Here is a 14780-nt window from a genome sequence, read left to right on the forward strand (position 1 = left end):
TTCTAGAGAATTGAAAATACTTTAAGAAACAAGTTTAACCCTGATACCTAAACTCGATAAAGATGGTACAAAGAAAGAAAACTGTAGCACAATATTTCTTATGAATATCCATGCAAAAATTCTAATCAAGTAGAAGCAAACATAATCCATTATGAAAATACATTTAGAAAATAATATATTATTACAAGTGGGATTTATTATAAGAATGCAAGGTTGGTTCAATATGAGAAAATGATTAATATCATAATCATATTAATAAATATAATAAAAATAATTCATGATTATCTTCATAGATGTTGACAAAGTCTTTGACAAAACTTACATACATTCATGATAAAGACATTCAAGAAAATAGGAATTGAAGGATATTTTCTTAACACAATAAAATGTATGTATGTTAATCCTAAAGTGAATATCTTATTTATTGGGAAAACACTCGAGAGACTTCTGCTGAGTTCAGGAACAAGACAAGGATGTGTATCATACTAGAAGTAAAAGTCTATGCAATAAGTAAAGCAAAATCAATTAGAAGCATAAGACTGAATAAAGAAGTAAAATTGTTTCTACTTGCAGATGATATAGTAGTATAGCTGACAAACTCCAAAGAAAAAATGATAAAAGTATCTCAACTAATAAAAGAATTCAGTGAAGTAGCAGGATATAAACTTAATATAGAGAAGTCAATAACGTTCACATACACAAACAAAAGTTAAAAGACCTAGTGGTAAAGAAAATGCCCTTCACAATAACAACAAAGAAGAAAAAAATTTCAGGAATTCATTTATAGGAAATGAGTAAAACCTATATGAAGAAAATTTTGAAACACTCCTGAAAGATACTTGAACAAATCTGTATTAGTCAGGGTTCTCCAGGGAAAGAGAATCAACTAAGATCTCTCTCCCCCCCTCCTTTGTCTCTCTCTTTCTCTCTCCATCTGTATGTGTATACATATACTGTAAGAGACTTATTATGAGGAATTGGTACACGTGATTGTTAGAGCTAGCAAGTCCAAACACCATAGAACTACCTAAAGTAGGCCACAAGCTGTAAACACTCATATAAATTGAGGCTGAAGTCCTTAGTAGAATTCCCCAGAGGAAACTGGCTGGCTAGAAGTTCTGGCAAGAACCAATGCTGAAGCTGTGTTCCTAATTCCTCTTCTGACCTCCAGTACCATGATTGGATGAGGAGACTCCCAACTGAAGGCAATCTCCATTATTGATCATAGATACAATAAACTGATTATAGATACAAATCCCATCTTGAAATATCCTGTAGGCCAATGCTTGACTGAACGACTGGACAACATCACCAAGCCAAGTTGGCACATGAAATTAACTACCACACAAATGGGAAGACATTCCTTATTCTTAGATAGGATACTTCAACATTATAAAATGTCAGTTCTCCCTAAAACTGACCCTCAAATTTCCAAAAATTTTCAAAATCACCCATAACTAGAGGAATGCAAATTAAAACAACGAGATACCATTTCTCAACTATGATACTGGAAATTTAAAAATATGACACATTCTATGGGTGAGGCTATGAGGAAACACTGCTGGTGAAAATCCAAATTGCTGCAACCATTCTAGAGGGAAATTTTTAAGAATCTAACAAAACTATATATGTATTTACCTTTGGACCTAACAGTCTGAATTTTAGGAATCTACCATAAGGTACACTTCTAACAAATAAAAGATATATGGTTATTCTTTGTGGCTGTATTTATAATTGCACAATATTGGAAACAACCTAAATGCCCATGTATATAGGAGAATGGTTGAATGACCTTGGTGCATCCACACAATGGTGAATTATGCAGCTATAAGAGAGAATGAAGAAGATATATATGAATTGATATGGAGTAATTTCCAGGACATACTGTTAAGTGAAAACAAATAAAGTGCAAAAGAGTCTCTATTTATGCTACTCCTCATGTAAGAAAGAAGGGGTGGAGACTTCTGGGAAGATGGCAGAGTAGGTGAGGTGGAACGTGGTTCTCCTCCATCAGAGTAACTAGAAAGGGCCTGAGGGCACTGGAGACCACAGTTTTGGGATGTGAGCAGCTATAGAGGGTCCTCCACAGTATGTGGAGGGGATACCCAACGAGTAGAGATGGTGGCTGGAGGGAGGCAGTGAATGTGCTCTCTGTTCCGATGGTTCCCCACACCAGGCTGGCAGCAGCAAAACCACTGCAGGGCAAGAGAATGAGCAGTGACTCTCCACTCCCATCCACCTACCTGGACAGGAAGTGGGGGGGGGCAACGTTGAGAAGCAGGGAAGGGAGAAGCGCCATACTGGTGATCGAGAGCCCCTTACATACCCCAGCGAACCAAGGGTGCAAGGCAGGCAGAGAACCAGCAGGAAGAGCTCACAGCCCACCTGTGGGGTGCCCTTGATAAGGCTCCCTGCCTACCTGCTCTGGGCACACGTTGCAGCCCCAGGACCAGGTTTCCCCAGAGCACGTGGAGATCCAGAGCACTGATTGGTTCCCCACCTCATTTGGACTCTGCCCACTGCACAGGAGAAGTTTGGGGGAAGACCTACTTGAAAGCGCCACCTTCTGGTAGGTTAGGGAAACTGCACTCCAGCAAACCAAATTATATATAAATGTTCAATTAATTCTGCACTTCCCAAAATAATCCTATCAAGAAAAGCAAATGCCCCAAAGCCTGCAGAAAATTACAAAGCACTTGAAGAATATAGACGATATGGACAAGCCAAATGAACAAATTAAAAAGCTGGAAGAGACACAAAAATTGGAGCAATTAATCAAAGAAGTACACACAAATATTAATATTATGGCTCAGGATATAAAGGACATGAAGACCCTAGAAGAGCATAAGGAAGAATTTTCAAGAGTAAATAAAAAAATAGTGGCTCTTATGGAAATAAAAGATACCACTGATCAAATTAAAAATATTCTTGGGACACATAACACCAGATTTGAAGTAGAGGAATGAATTAGTGATCTCGAAGACAGGGTGAAGGAGAGTGAAAGTACAAAAGAATGAATGGTGGAAAAAAAAACAAATGGATCTCAAGAAAATAATGGACAACATAAAGGGCACAAATACAAGAATCATTGGTGTCCAGAAGGGGAAGAGAAGAATAAAGGGCTAGGAAGAGTATTTGAAGAAATTGTTGGGGAAAACTTCCCAATCCTTCTAAATGACATAAATATGCAAATTAGAGATGCTCAATGAACTCCAAAAAGAATAAATCCAAATAAACCTGCTGTGAGACATATATTGATTAGATTGTCAAATGCTGACAGGAAGGAGACACTTTTGAAAGCAGCAAGAGAGAAGTGATTCACCACATACAAGGAAAACAACGTAAGACTAAGTACTGACTACTCACCATGGATGCAAAGTGACAGTGGTATGACATATTACAGATTTTGAAAGAGAAAAATTGCCAGCCAAGAATTCTTTATCTAGCAAAGCTCCCCTTCAAAATTGAGAGAGAGTTTAAAATTTTCACAGGCAAACAAATGCTGACAAGAATTTGTTAACAAGAGACCTGCCCTGCAAGAAATACTAAAGGAAGCCCTACCAGCTGAGAATAAAAGAACAGGAGAGAGGTCTGGAGAAGAGCACAGAATTGAAGAATTGTTAGTAAGGGTAACTTAAAGGAAAAAAAGAGAGGGGAAAAAAATATAGATCTAACAACTAAAAACCAAAGGATAAAATGGCTGGTTCAAGAACTCCCTTCATAGTAAGAACTTTGAATGTGAATGGATTAAACTCTCCAATTAAAAGATATAGACTGGTAGAATGGATTAAAAAATATGACAGTGATATGCTGTCTACAAGAGACTCATCTTAGATTCTGTGACACAAAGAGACTGAAAGTGAAAGGATGGAAAAAATATTCCATGCAAACTGCAATCAAAAGAAAATTGGGATAGCTATACTAATAGACAAAATATAGACTCTAAATGCAAAGATGTCATAAGAGGTAAAGAAGGACACCATATATTAATAAAAAGGGATAATTCACCAAGAAGAAATAACAATTATAAATGTTTATGCACCCAATCAAGAAGCTCCAGAATACATGAGACAAACATTGGCTAAACTGAGGGGAGTAATTAATAGACATGTCTACAATAATAATGGGAGACTTAAAAACACCACTCTCTTCTATAGATAGAACAACTAGACAGAGAACCTATAAGGAAATTGAGAACCTAAACAATATGATAAATGAATTAGATTTAATAGACATATATAGACCGTTACATCCCAAAGTGCCAGGATATACATTCTTCTTTAGTACCCATGGAATGTTTTCCAGGATAGATCATATGCTGGGGCACGAAACAAGTTTTAATAAATTTAAAAAGATTGATATTATTCAAAGCACATTCTCTGACCATAATGGAACGTAACTAGAAATCAACAACCATCAAAGAACCATATCTTTCACAAATATATGGAGGTTAAAGAACACTCTCCTGAACAACCAGTGGGCCAAAGAAGAAATTGCAAGAGAAATTGGTAAATATTTAGAGATGAATGAAAATGAGAACACAACATATCAAAACCTGTGGGATGCAGCAAAGGCAGTGCTGAGAGGGAAATTTATAGCTCTAAATGCATAAATCAAAAAGCAAGAAAGAGTTAAAACTAAAGACCTATCTAAACAACTTGAAGAGGCTAGAGAATGATCAGCAAACTAACCCTAAAGCATGTAGACAAAAAGAAATAACAAAGATTAAAGCAGAAAAAAATGAGCTGGAGCACAACAAAAAACAAAAAACAAAACAAAACAAAACAAAAAAAACAAAAAACAAAAAAACAAAAACAATAGAATAAATAAGACCAAAGGTTTGTTCTTTGAGAAAATCAACAAGATTGATATACCCTTAGCTAGACTGACAAAGTCAAAGAGAGAAGACCCAAATAAACAGAATCAGAAATGAGAAGGGGATAATTACTACAGATCCTGAAAAAAAAATCATAAGAGGATACTATGAACAACTGTATGCCAAGAAGCTAGACAATTTAGAGGAAATGGACAATTTCTTGGAAACACACGAACAACCTAGATTGAAGAAATAGAAGACTTCAACAAACCAATCACAAGCAAAGATATCCAATCAGCCATCAAAAATCTACCCAGGGCCAGATGGCTTCACAGGGGAATTTACCAAACTTTCTGGAAAGAATTGACCCCATTCCTCCTCAAACTCTTTAAAAAAATTGAAGAAAAGGGAATACTACCCAACTCATGAAGCTAATATCACTCTGATACCAAAATCAGATAAAGACACTACAAAAAAGGAAAACTATAGGCCAATCTCCCTAATGAATATAGATGCAAAAATCCTAAACAAAATACTTGCAAATCAAATCCAAAGGCACATTAAAAGAATTATACACCATGACCAAGTGGAGTTCATTCCTGGCATGAAAAGGTGGTTCAACACAAGAAAATCAATTAATGTAATTCAACACATTAACAAATGAAAAGGGAAAAATCAAATGATATCTCAATAGATGCTGAAAAAGCATTCAACAAAATTCAGCATCTCTTTTTGATAAAAACACCTCAAAATGTAGGAATTGAAGGAAACTTCCTCAATATGATAAAGGCCATATGTGAAGAACCCACAGCCAGCATAGTACTCAACAGTGAGAGGGTGAAAGCCTTCCGCCTAAGGATGGGAATGAGACAAGGGTGCCCACTGTTACCTCTTTTATTCAATATTGTGCTAGAAGTACTAGCCAGAGCAATTCACCAAGATGAAGATATAAAAGCTATCCAAATAGGAAAGGAAGAAGTAAAAGTCTCATTATTTGCAGATAATAAGATCTTATATTTGAAAAATCCTGAGAATTCAACTACAAAGCTACTTAAGTTAATAAACAAATTCAGCAGAGTGGTGGGATATAAGATTAATGTACCTAAGTCAGTAATGTTCCTATACACTAGTAATGACCCAACTGAAGAGGCAATCAAAAAAAAAGAATCCATTCACAATAGCAACTAAAAAAATCAAGTACCTAGGAAGAAACTTAACCAAGGATGTAAAAGACTTATACACAGAAAATTACAAAATTTTACTAAAAGAAATAAAAAATAACCTAAATCGATGGAAAAATATTCTATGCTCATGGATAGGAATACTAAATATTGTTAAGATATCAATTCTACCTAAACTGATCTATAGATTCAACACAATCCCAATCCAAATTCCAACAACCTACTTTGCCGACTTGGAAAAGCTAGTTATCGAATTTATTTTAAGGGAAAGGGGCCTCAAATTGCCAAAAACATCCTAAGGAAGAAGAATGAAGTGGGAGGACTTATACTTCCTGACTTTGAAGCTTACTATAAAGCCACAGTGGTCAAAACAGCATGGTACTAGCATAAAGATAGACATATTGATCAATTGAATTACATTGACAGTTTCAAAATAGACTCCCAGATATATGGTAACCTAATATTTGATAAGGCCCCCAACTAGGACAGAACAGTCACTTCAACAAATGGGGCTGGGGCTGGGAGAACTAGAGAGCCATAACAAAAAGAATGAAAGAGGACCCCTACCTCACACTCCACACAAAAATGAACTCAAAGTGGATGAAAGACCTCAATATAAGAGACACTACCATAAAACTCCTGGAAGATAATGTAGGGAAACATCTTCAAGACCTAGTATTAGGAGGTTGCTGCTTAGACCTTACACCCAAAGCACAAGCAGCAAAAGAAAAAATAGATAAATAGCAACTCCTTAGAATCAAAAGCTTCTGTACCTCAAAGGAATTTGTCAAAAAGGTGAAGAGGCAGCCAACTCAATGGGAGAAAATATTTGGAAACCATGTATTTGATAAGAGACTAATATCTGGCATATATAAAGAAATCCTACAACTCAATGACAATAGTCCTTTTCTATTGTGTGAAGATGCTTCAATATATTTCCATTCTGCATCCCAGGGGGAGATACGAGTTCTAATGGAATGGCCTGACCAAAACTTAAACCCTAAACCAGGAACAAGCAGTTCCAGCTGCTTATCAGGGTGGGCATTCCCAGTGGTAGGGACCCTCTCCTTGGGGTGGATAGATACCCCGTTCTAGGGCAGCACAGATTTGTCTCCCCTTTATGGAATCAAGGAGGGGTCTGTGGAGCTTCCATCCACTGACCCCAACCCAAGCGATTGGCCTCCCTGAGAGTCCAGCCACAATGGGCTCTCTCCCCCTGGTCTTTTGGACCTTTTGTGTTGTGTAAGTGATAAAGTGATCATTTACTGAAAGTTTCTGTGGCATCTGAGCCTGTTCCCACAATTCTCCATACAGCAACTCACTCCCATGGGGACATACTCATATCCGCTCATTTAGAGATATAGAGGAAGGATAACCAAGCAACTAAAGAGACTAGTTATGTACTGGGGATGAGTGGGAAAGAGGTAGAAAGAAGGAAGGAATGCGGCTGAGGTAGCAGGGGTGAGGAAGAAGTGACATTTCTCTGACTACATCTTTTTATACAGTTTGGACTCTTAGAACCATATGCATGTTTTACACACCCTAAACATACCCTTCAAAATAAACACTTACCTTTCAAATAAATTCCTTTTTTTATTAGATTAAAATGTTTCTAGACAATTTAATGTAAACAAACATTCTTCAATTTACTAATTTTCAGAGTAATATTACAATAACACAAACTTAGCATTCTCTTTGGAATGAAAAACATGGCTTGAAATTACTCTATTCTTTTTCTCTTTTCAAATATTGCATTTCATTGCGCCAGCTTCTTTCCTTCGAAGTTAACACCTCTTCTACCTCAAAAATTCTTTTTGGTCTGTCTTTATAGTCATTGCAGTCACTAGTCTTGTATCCCTGTTAGACTGCTTTTTTAATGAAGTTGTGTAATGTCCTGAAATAAAAGTAACTCATCCTTGGGATCTGTCTTAGTTTGCTAATGCTGCGGAATGCAAAACACCAGAGATGGATTGGCTTTTATAAAAAGGGGGTTTATTTGGCTATACAGTTACAGTCTTAAGGCCATAAAGTGTTCAAGGTAACACATCAGTAATCAGGTACCTTCACTGGAGGATGGCAAATGGCATCCGGAAGACCTCTGTTAGCTGGGAAGGCACGTGGCTGGCGTCTGCTCCAAAGTTCTGGTTTCAGAATGGCTTTCTCCCAGGACATTCCTTTCTAGCAAGCTTGCTCCTCTTCAAAACGTCACTCACAGCTGCACTCCATTCAGTCTCTTTGAGTCAGCATGTTTTATATGGCTCCACTGATCAAGGCCCACCCTGAATGGGTGGGGTCACACCTCCATGGGAGTATCCCACCAAAGTCACCACCCACAGCTGGGTGGGGCACATTCCAAGCAAATCTAACCAGCACCAAAACGTCTGTCCCACAAGACCACAAATATAATGGCATTTGGGGGACACAGTACATTCAAACCGGCACATTCCACCCCCTGGACCCCAAAATGACATTATCTTTCCAAATACAAAATACATTCATTCCATCACAATATCACAAAAACTTAAACCATTTCAGTAACAAAAGTTAAGTACAAAATCCCATCAAAATCAAATATAGGCGTGGTCAGTCCTAAGGCATACTTTTCCTTTAGCTTGGATCTGTGGACTTAGAACAAGTTATATGCTTCCAATATACAAAGGAGGGACATTCACAGGATAAACATTCCCATTGCCATAAGGAGAAACAGTAAGGAAAACAGGGTTAACAGGACCAAAACAGTTCTTAAAACCTGCAGGACAAACTCCATTAGATTTCAAAGTCTGAGAGTCATTTACAGAACAATGTTGCATCCTTGGGGCTTGAGAGAGCAGGAGCCTAACCCTTCCCAAGGGCCTTTTTGGCAGCTGTTTCCTCTCCAAATGCTTGGGTGAGTGCTCCAACATTTCCACACATTGAGGAGACCACCTTCTCGGCCTCACCCTCCTCAAACATCGGGGCAGCTCCCGGATTCCCTTCCATCTCCGGGGCACACGCTCAACCCCTTCAGAACAGTGTGGTGGCAGCCAGGCTCTCCCCAATTCCCTGGAAATGTGCTCCACCCTCTTTGGGACCTGAGGTGGCAAAACTCTTCTAGAGCATCGAGGTGGAATGCCCACCCTCGACCTCTGGGGCAAACTCACCCTTTCCATGCATGTGGGCTGCTCCGCTCTCCCAGCCTGAGACCTCCTGACTCCAGACCTCAGCCTCCATGGCTCTGTCTTTGAAGAGATTTTTCCTTTAATTTTTTCCTTGTCTGTCTCCTCCAGTCCAGACTGGCAATGGCTCTGTCTCTAAAGATCTCGCAAAAATTCTGTTGGCTTTGCATGAAGCATGCAGGGGTCAAAGCCATCAGACAAATAGGACTTTCCACAAATCCTTTCTGCTTAACTCCTTTTCCAGTCTTGACTTGTACTGAAATGGCGGCTGGGTTCCATGTTTGGTTACATCCTCACGTTGGGCTGTAGCTTCTGGGATTCCACCCCCTGGAAGCTCGTAATTTTCCAAGCCATCAGCTTCTGGTTTCTTTGAACCCAATAGTTCAGTTCTAAGTTTTTCTCTCTCTGCTCGCATTTTACTATAAGCTGCAAGGAGAAGCCAGGATACATCTTCCACACGTAGTCTGGAGATCTCCTCAGCTAAGTATTCTAGGTTGTTGCTTCCAGATTCTTCCTTCCGTCTGACACCAGGACTCAATTTTGCCAAATTCTGTGCCACTTTAAAACTAGGATCGCCTTTCTTCCAGTTTGCAACAACACATTCATTTCTGCTCAAGTCCTCATCAGAAGTATCTTTAGAGTCCACATTTCCATAAACAGTCTCTTTAAAGCAGTTTTGGCCTTTTCTATCAAGCTCCTCACACTTTAAGCTCCTTATCCACTTAAAAAGCCATTCTAACATGTTTGGTATCTGCAAACTCAGCAGCAAAAGCACCCCACTTCCGGTACCAAAATCTGTCTTAGTTTGCTAATGCTGCGGAATGCAAAACACCAGAGATGGATTGGCTTTTATAAAAAGGGGGGTTTATTTGGCTATACAGTTACAGTCTTAAGGCCATAAAGTGTTCAAGGTAACACATCAGTAATCAGGTACCTTCACTGGAGGATGGCAAATGGCATCCGGAAAACCTCTGTTAGCTGGGAAGGCACGTGGCTGGCGTCTGCTCCAAAGTTCTGGTTTCAAAATGGCTTTCTCCCAGGACATTCCTCTCTAGCAAGCTTGCTCCTCTTCAAAACGTCACTCACAGCTGCACTCCGTTCAGTCTCTTTGAGTCAGCATGTTTTATATGGCTCCACTGATCAAGGCCCACCCTGAATGGATGGGGTCACACCTCCATGGGAGTATCCCACCAAAGTCACCACCCACAGCTGGGTGGGGCACATTCCAAGCAAATCTAACCAGCACCAAAACGTTTGTCCCACAAGACCACAAAGATAATGGCATTTGGGGGACACAATACATTCAAACCGGCACAGGATCCTTTCCCCTTTCAGCTTTCCTGGAGCAGCATTGTATTTGTCAGTTGGACCAGGAAGACTTCTGGGTTAAAACCCCAAGTAGTGCTAATGGCTACAGATATGGGTCTCCTTTCCTCCATGGGCATGCTGGAGGATATGTTCAGCTTCTTAGACATTTTCTTGTTGGTCTTCATCAGATGAAGGGTGTGCATCAACCTGTTCACCACTGGCCTCCTCCTCTGCCTTAAGACTGGTACTTTTCTACCCATATTCATCCTTTTTAGCATTCTCTTCCTCTTTCTCAACTTCCAGAATTTCAATTTCTGGAATGTAATCTTTAGCATCTAGTTCCCCATATTCTTGCATTCTTGCTTCTATTGAGGCCTCTGTAGGTTTCCCCCAGAATTTCATCCTCAACACCCAAGGACTCAGTGTTTTGAAGAACTGAATCAAAGTTCTAGTGGATATGATCACATTCTTATCTTGGTGTGTTTTACATTGGGCCAACTCTTGGAAAAGTTCTTTACTCATGATGAGAGGACATCAAGCTGCTATCTCATTTAGAACATTGATTCCTACCATCATGACTTCCCCAGAGTTCTTGTAGGTTTCAAGATTGTTGGCCAAAAGGTGGGAGCAATGACTAAATGATCTCTGGGGTTACCAGATGAAAAGGTTCTTGTGCAGCAAATAGAAGGTTCTTTGTTACTTTTCTTAGGTGGAGCTGTAGAAACTTTTTCACAAAGGGCTATAAGTTAAGGACAAAAACCTCATGAATCCCTACCAATCTAGAAATAAGGTCCTTGGCATCCCTTTTACTTCAAACCTCTTCTTAGAGAGCCCTCTAGCTGTTTAGTAGTTTTTTTTTTTTGTTGTTGTTGTTTGTTTGTTTCAGAACCTTGGGGATCATGAATTGAATCAAAGTGAACAGCTGACAAGTTGAACAGCCCTGTTTTTTCCTTCTTATTTTGTTCCTTAAGCACTTTCATAGGCTTCACAACTTTTTCTTGGGATTGGAGCTTTTGTTCTCTATGACATGGTGCATAGACAGTCTCTTGCTGTTGGTCCTTCATCCTTAGGTTCTGAGTCTCTGTCCTGTTTCTCCTCTCTCCCTGGGAAGAATTTCAAAGCAGCAACTAAACCTTGGTGACTTCAGAGAAACATACAGTTCTGAGATCATTGACAGTTTTATCATCATTCCAGGTGTTTCTTGTGTAGAGTTAATCACAACCAAAGATATCTTGGCTGCATTCACATTGCTATCTCTAACATGTTATGCATGAAATTCTGTGATGTTATATTCACTTTATTGTTCTGGTGTTTTGCATTTATAGTCTTGTCATCAGACACATTATGAATGTGTAAAGTCTTTCTCAGAAGCCTGTCATGGCAACATTGAACCCCAAAGAAGAGCTCTAGCAAACTTGTTGAATTTATGAGATTCTTGTTTCTCCACAAAATCATAGTTTTGTGAAATGTCATTCAAGGACCTGGATTCGAGATGGTGTGGTTGTTAGAGAGCAGGTCTTTCAGCTCTTGAGTTAAGTTGCTTATATGTTCTGGGTAGCAGTGATCAAATTGTGCCATAAATATGACCAGCTCCATCAGCTCTTTTTTGGGTTTATTCAGTTGCAATTTGGAAATCTCCACATTGGATTTGTGGTGGCTAGACTGCTGTAGAGTCTCCTTGAGATCAGCTGACAAGGCCTGCTTGGTCAGATCTGTCACTGTGTCAGGTTGCAAGGCAGCTTGGTGTTTCTGCTAGAGGTTGGGTGAGGACCTTCCAGGAGTGAGCAGTTCTAAGCAAACCCATACCACCAACACCTGCAAACCCACCTTGAAACTTGGACTTGAGATTCCCGATGTGTCAGTTTTACTTTTAAGCCAATGAAAATTGTTCCCTCTTACTTGAAATCAAGAGAAAATTAATTGTGGCATCCATGTTGGTGACTTCCAGGAAGATGGTGGATTAATAAGCAGCAGAGCTCACTCCTCCCCACTAAACACCTACATGATAGGCAAAAAGTATCCAAAGCTGTTGTTCTGGGGCTCAGGAGATCAGGGGAGTACCATGAAACATCCAAGGAGGAGTGGGATAAAGAGACAGAGAAACTGTGATGAGTGACTTTTGGCCACGGCTCTCAGCACCTGTACCCCACACTCAAGGCAAGCAGCTTCTGGTCAGCCTGGTTCCTGCCTGGTGGGCTGCTGTGGACTGGTAGATTCTGGGAAGCCCTCCTGCTGGGAACACGGGAACATGACACAGCTTGAATCTACCTGTTGGCCGGAAAAATTTTACCTCTGGGTTCCACAGACTTGGCTTTTTCTGGACAGGCACCCTGGCCCCACTGTGCCATTGTTTCCACCTGTGTCAGAAGCAGAGCAGACAGGGATAAAAATAACCTGCCTTTGTATGGCCATGGGGAACAGGTTGCCAAAGAGTGTCATCTGCTTGGCAGGCTGGGAAAATGCAGTCTTGGGAAGCTGTTCTCCTGATCCTCTCCCCAGGGTCCTTTGTAACTGGTCTGCATCCATTGCACTGGTCCCCATCCAAGTGCCATTGAAGAGCTTTACCACAAAATCAACCAACAACAAAACCTTAGACAAGAGAGGGATACAGACCTTCAGAATAATCTCACCAAGCTAATCAGATGCCCAGATCCCAGCAAAAAGTTACAAGCCATTCTAGAAATAGGAAGATATGGCCCAGTCAAAGGAACAAATTAAAAAGTCAGAGGAGATACAGAATTTGGAATAAATAACTAAAGGCATTCAAACAAATCTCCTACACTAATACAAGATGAAGGAAAATATAGTTAAAGAGATAAAAGATATTAAGAGTATACTGGGTGAATATAAAGAAGAATTAGAAAGAATACAAAAAAAAAAAAAAGAAAATATCTTTGGGAATTAAAGGCACAATGTATTAGATGAAAAATATGTTAGAGGCATAAAACAGCAGATTTGGACAGGCAGAAGAAAGAATCAGTGACCCTGAAGACAGGACATCCAAAATTAAACAGACAAAAGAACAGATAGAGAATAGTAGAAAAATTTGATCAGGGTCTCGGAGAATTGAATGACATCATGAAGTACACAAACATACGCAACATGTGTGTTCCAGAAGAGGAGAATGGAAAAGGGGCAGAAAGAATATTCTAGGAAATAATGGTCAAACATTTCTCAATTCTTATGAAAGACATATGGATACAGGTTCAAGAAGTGCAACGTACTCCAAACAGAATAAGCCCTAATAGACCCACTCTGAGACACAGACTAATCATAACACCAACTACTAAAGATAAAGAGAGAACTGAGAAAGCAGAAAGGGAAAAGCCAGTTGTCACATACAAGGGAACTGAAATAAGATTAAGTGCCAATTTCACATCAGAAACCACAGAGGCATGAAAGCAGTGGTATCATAATTTACGGTACTGAAAGAGAAAAACTGTCAGTCAAGAATTCTTTATCCAACAAAACTGTCCTTCAAAAATGAGGGAGAGTTTAAAATATTCACAGATAAGCAGAAGCTGAGAGAGTTCATTAACAAGAGTCCTGCCCTACAAGAAATACGAATTGGAGTCCTGCAGGCAGAAAGGAAAGGATAGGAAAGAGAGGCTTGGAGGAGTGTGTGGAAATGAAGATTATTAGTAAGGGTAGCTGAAAGGATAAAAAGAGAGACAAAAATAAGATATGACATATAAAAGCCAAAGGGTAAAATGGATGAAGTAAGTACTTAATAGTAACAACATTGAATGTTAATGGATTAAACTCTCAGATCAAAAGAAGATTGGCAGAATAGATAAAAAAATGAGCCATCTATATACTGTCTACAAGAGATTACATTAGACCCAAAGATACAAGTAGGTTGAAAGTGAAAGGCTGGAAAAAATAATTCCATACAAACAGTATCTGAGAAAGAGCTGGGGTAGCTATAACAATACCAGACAAAATGGACTTTAATGCAAAAATGTTTTAAGAGACAAGGAAGGACATTATATATTATTAAAATGGGCAGCTCACCAAAAAGAATAATCAAATATTTATGCACCTAATCAGGGTGCCCCAAGTACATGAGGCAAACACTGGCAAAAGTGAAGGGAGAAATAGACATATTTTACAATAACAGTTGGAGACTTCAATACAGCACTCACATCAATAGATAGAATATCTAGACAGACAATCAATAAGGAAACAGAGAACTTGAATAATTTGATAAATTAACTAGACCTAATAAACATATATGGAACAATATATCCCGAGACAGCAGAATATACATTCTTCTCAAGCGGTCACAGACCATTCTCCAGGACAGATGACATGTTGGGT

At 39.2% G+C, this 14780-nt stretch overlaps 1 protein-coding gene and 1 pseudogene across 4 annotated transcripts in view; both read right to left on the reverse strand.

The window, feature by feature from the left end:
* SGCG (sarcoglycan gamma) overlaps positions 1-14780 on the reverse strand; it is a 196066-nt gene that overhangs the window by 50131 nt on the left and 131155 nt on the right. The gene's annotated exons all lie outside the window — the stretch shown is intronic.
* LOC119507414 lies at positions 10484-12808 on the reverse strand (annotated as a pseudogene).

Source organism: Choloepus didactylus, chromosome 12, assembly GCF_015220235.1.
Source record: "Choloepus didactylus isolate mChoDid1 chromosome 12, mChoDid1.pri, whole genome shotgun sequence".
Classification (NCBI taxonomy): domain Eukaryota; kingdom Metazoa; phylum Chordata; class Mammalia; order Pilosa; family Megalonychidae; genus Choloepus; species Choloepus didactylus.